Here is a 4964-nt window from a genome sequence, read left to right as displayed (position 1 = left end):
CTTTCAGTCAGAAGGTAATGGATTTAAAAAGACACTTGTGAGGAGGCCATTGACGAGTGTTTTTAAAATCCATGCCTTCTGAACAAGTTTTAAGTCATTATTGTGTATGAAAGCGGCATTCATCTATTAAGAAAGGACATCCTCAAACCTGTCACAAGATCATGGATTTAAAAAAGAAACTTGACAGAAGGTTATTTAACCAAAACATCCCAACAAGAAATGACAGGAGAACCTCACTGTTCGGGCTTCATCAGCTTCAAGTTTCATATTCGCTCACGAGCGAGGATAACTGTACAACTATCTAAAGGGATGTTGCCAGAGACTTAAATTCAGTCAAGCAAGAGTGTAATATCTTCTGCCTCTTCTGAAGAGCCTGTCGTTAGTTCTGAAGGATGTCAATTGCTCCAGGTGCAACAAACATGTCCATAAATTTCTCATCATTCACAGCAAATAAATCAAGACGCACTGCTACCGTAAGACGTTCACGGCTGAAGAAGAAAAGACACAACATTAGACCTATAAAACCAACCTGCTTAATAAGATCCAGATACTTGCCCAAGATCACCTCTAACTCTTAACTTCTGAAAAAGTTCAATTCATATGCAAATAAAATAGCAGGATCTATAATCACACACAAAATAATAGTTTAAGGAAACAAAAGATTAAACACATAGTTTTACACCATTCAACATTCGACCTACATTCTTAGTCATCCGTAGGACCATTATTACATCTCACAAGCTTCGGTCATAGATTCAGTAACAAACAGTTTGGTTCCTCTACATCAGAAATCCCAACAAAGATAAGTATAATCAAGAATTCTGAGGGTGCGTTTTTCACGTGGGATAGGACATGACAAAAATCTGGGAGATGGGGCAAGATTTAGTATATTACTAAACTACCTGTGTCAAATTAAAACTTTGAAACCTTCCACAATTCTTTCACCCACCTATCTTATTCTCGTTCATGCAGTCCTGCCTGTCCTGTCCCGTCGCTCCTACCAAACACTCCCTAACAGAACAGTTTGACTTTGATCTACAAAGGAGTGTTACATTGTACACAAGCATTATATCTAACCAACTTCAATTTCATTATTGTTTTGTTAAGATAAATAAATGAGATACAATAATTCATAAGACTATGTAACTTTAGCAGCATATAAGTTGGTTTGATAAGAAAAGCATTAGTAACGGACCATGGGGTTAGAGACCCTGCATTCAGTGCTGAAGTTACATTCCGCTCGACCAGGACTTCACGTATCCGTGCAAAATGTTGTGCAGCTGATGAGCATATCTCGGTGTAGGTTGAGCCTGATCGTGAGCCAGTATTCCCAGCTGCAAAGACTACACTGCCACCGTTTTGACTAACAAGATTGCCCAACACTTTGTTGTTTGCCTGTAATCTAGGATGTCGTTTTCTAGATCCACCTTCAATGAAGTCTCCATGTTCCTTCTTGACATAATCATCACAAGGTTGGTCAGGTGATGCTGTTTCAGGCACAGTCATAGAAGCTTCTCCTGCTTTTAAAAGCTTTCCTGGTGTCATTTCCTGAGCATTCTTTTCTGGAGGGATGTTTTCTTGGTCATTCAGAGCTTTCGTTAGACAGTGATAACCCATAATCTGCCAAATCTAGGCATATTGAACTAGCTGCTGCCTGGTATCTGTAATTAGAGTTTGCACCAGGCCCAAATAGGAAATCACTCTCGTAGCATACTTGAGAATATGGGCTTGTAACTGAATCCAAGTGGTGCCGAACAAGTTGCTTGCACTGTTTCACTAAATCTCTTAGAAAACAATTGTAAGAACGCCTTAAAGCAGCATGAAAACCTACATACCAATCCATATCCTCAGTTTTCTTCCCATCTGTCATCAATTGAAAATTTTGGATATGAGAAATAATAGTATACCGGCATAGAATTTCTTTTCTTCTCAGTAAATCAGAATGCAGCTGTATATACTACTGGTAGGAAATAACAGAGAAGTTCTTACAATCAAAGTGGTGGTCTTGATTTTTCTCCCTGGCAAGATCAAACAGGCTTTTTAACACAAATGCAAGCCGTTCACAAGCTGTCTCAAGAAGAAGAGCAAGCCACGACTTGGCAGCAGCACGAGCAATCTCTGCAGCTGCCTCTGCCTCTGCAATTCCCCTTCCCCCTCCTCGGCCAGCATGGGCAAGTATTATATTTGCAACCTGCCAAAAGATAGCAAACTCAAGTTCTCTAAACTAAACCATAGAAATGTAGTATGTCCCACCTGGAGGTGGGGTTTAGGGGGTGGGATGTAGGCAGACCTGATCTCTACCCAAAGAGTAGAGCGGATTAAACTCAAGTTCTCTATAACACAATAAAAAAAAGGTTTTTCATTGTCAAGTGCATTCACCTTCTCCCTTGAAATCGGAGGGCATTCAACTGAATACGCAGCACAGCAAAATTCATGCATCACTCTTTCAAAAGCGGCACCACCATAAAGGCGAAGGGTAGCATTGGCTGGTTGTATATCAGCTATTACTCCAGGCCAGTTCCCCATACCACTTTCTGACTTCTCCTCCTATGTTGTTCTCCCCCATTGTTCAGGGTCAGGATCCGCAGCTCCATCTATCAATGCTCCCTTCACCATTTCAAAGGGAGGGGAATGTTTCAATTAACAGAAAGTTTGAAACATATAATTCCACACACACAGAGAGAGATTAAAGATCTGATTTCCACTAAACAAACAAGCTAGTAAGTTGCAAATACAACACCGTTGTTCTTCTAAGCTCGTAGTTTCAATACCAGAAAATGCAAGATTAATCAGGTACGACTTCATACCACGTGATTGCAGATGGAGGATGCATACAGCATCGAAGATATTCAGAGATGAGCAACATCAGAAGTTACCTGTATTTTAGAGTCCATGGTGCTTAATTGAGCAGTGACTTCACTGCAACGCTGTACAAGCAAAGCCAATGTTGCAGGTGCAGCTTATTTATATCTCTTTTGAAGCTCAGATTCCAAATAATCTCGGAGACAACCAAAACCAATGTGGGATCGATACCTTTCTTCCTCATAGCCACCATTGATATTTTCTCGCAGATGGCATAAAACATTAGCATCCACCTGAGATATTTGTCTGTGAAAACATTAGCATCCACCTGAGATATTTGTCTGCGAAATTCTTCATTCGAACTTGTGGTCCTTTACTTTGGTAGAGCACGAAAAAAGGGTGTGTGTTCTCTCTGAGATAGCCACTTGCACTAAGATAGTGATCCACCTCCCACGGTTCAGTAAATTCCTGGAGAAATGGATATCTTGTATTATAAATGAACGTTGTAAGATGTAAAGTTCATCGTGGCCAAAGTAAGGTAATTCACACACCAATCTATAGGAGAATGACAAGAGTTATCTTTTAGCAGACCGACTTGCAGATGCAGGAGTGTAATAACTATTATCAACACCAGTATTCTTAAAGTTTCTAATGCAAAAAAATCAAGAGCTAAATGCAGTGAGCATATCAGAAAGCAGATTAAATGGCTTTCTTTTTCTATCTATCAGGCAGTTTAGGCTATAGAATTTAGCTTCGCATGCAAAACCATGAATTTATGTACCTTGAGCCGGTTATCAAATTTGGAGACAACAATTAATGTTCTCCCAAAGGTTGGATCAATATCAAGAATGGCATCCAACCACAAAGATGAGCACCACTCTCCACTACTTTGTTGAAGGGATACGAGAATGCGATGCAGTGGACTTGCCAACGACTTCACCATTGAAAGAATTTCTTCTGGGGTGCTCTCTGGTTCACCCTTCATAGCCTATCAAATGCAATTCGGATTGTTGTAAATATGCATTGTATGGTACTCTTGACCCTTCTCTCACAGATAAAAGCAGAGTCCGATTGAATTAGCTTGAGAACAAATCCTGGAGTATCACTAATGGCAAGATTAGGACAATGGGCATATTCAGCTCTCATAGACAGCCGTTTTAGTCATCTTCAATAGCGCATCAGTTCATGATTTAATAGTATCTGCAATTGCTGATGCTAACACAACAGAACTACCATATTCCTCGGAGTCCTCCTCCTGACGTTACTATCAAAAGTCATTATCAACTACAAATTCACTCCATGGTCAACAATTTCCAGAAACTCTACACCCTAAAATTAAACTGAAATAAATTCATTCATAGATCTGAAACTGTAGAATCGGGTAAAACAGGAATTGAACCTGAACCCGACACCTAGGATCAAGAGCTGTTGGATCATGGACCATCTGGAGTATAAGAGGCCTGCGTGTCCCAATTTCGACCTCACGTACATTGAATCGGAATCGAAGAGCTTCAAGAAGCGAGCTCTTACCGTCTGACTGACCTCCGAGTGCTACAATCTCAGGAATCGGAAGCTTTTCGCCAATGCAACTGCGGCACTCTGTAAGCGGTTATATGCTTCGAATCGGGACTTGAAGGAAGACGATGAGATAGTGGTTTGGTGATCTTGTTTCCTTGAAACCGAAGAAGCATAAATTTTGTCGTTCATTGTAGTTTTTGTAGGTGTTTTTAGGAAGATATAGGAGGTCGCCATTGTTGCTAGTCGGGTGGAGAAGATTCGTAGAGAAAGAAAAGGAGGGAATATTCGATTTGAAATGTTTGAATCCGGAAGGAATTATATCATTTTCAAATGGCAGCGGATAAAATAAAATATAATTGTTTGGTAATTGTTTACAATTTTTAAATTAGGACCTTAATGTACAAAATCATTCAGAAGATTTTAGAACCATTAAGAGACAGACTTTTTTTGTCAAACAAGATTCATCTTTTAACGATTCAGATGTTGTATCTCAATAGAACTATTAAAAGGTAAACAATCAATTCTTAAATTAAATTAAACCGAATTTTATTACGTAGAAACGATAAAAAAAAATTGGTAAGTTGTAGAACCATCCTGAAACAAATTGATACGAACACAAATCCAACAGTATTAACTAAAATCAA

General features: G+C 39.4%; 1 pseudogene; it reads right to left on the bottom strand.

Moving 5' to 3' along the window:
• Window positions 1–301: 301 nt before the first annotated feature.
• Window positions 302–4554, bottom strand: LOC112517453 (annotated as a pseudogene).
• Window positions 4555–4964: the final 410 nt, after the last annotated feature.

Source organism: Cynara cardunculus, assembly GCF_001531365.2.
Source record: "Cynara cardunculus var. scolymus isolate 2C chromosome LG 8, CcrdV1, whole genome shotgun sequence".
Classification (NCBI taxonomy): Eukaryota; Viridiplantae; Streptophyta; class Magnoliopsida; order Asterales; family Asteraceae; genus Cynara; species Cynara cardunculus.
This window is presented reverse-complemented; position numbering and strand designations above follow the sequence as displayed.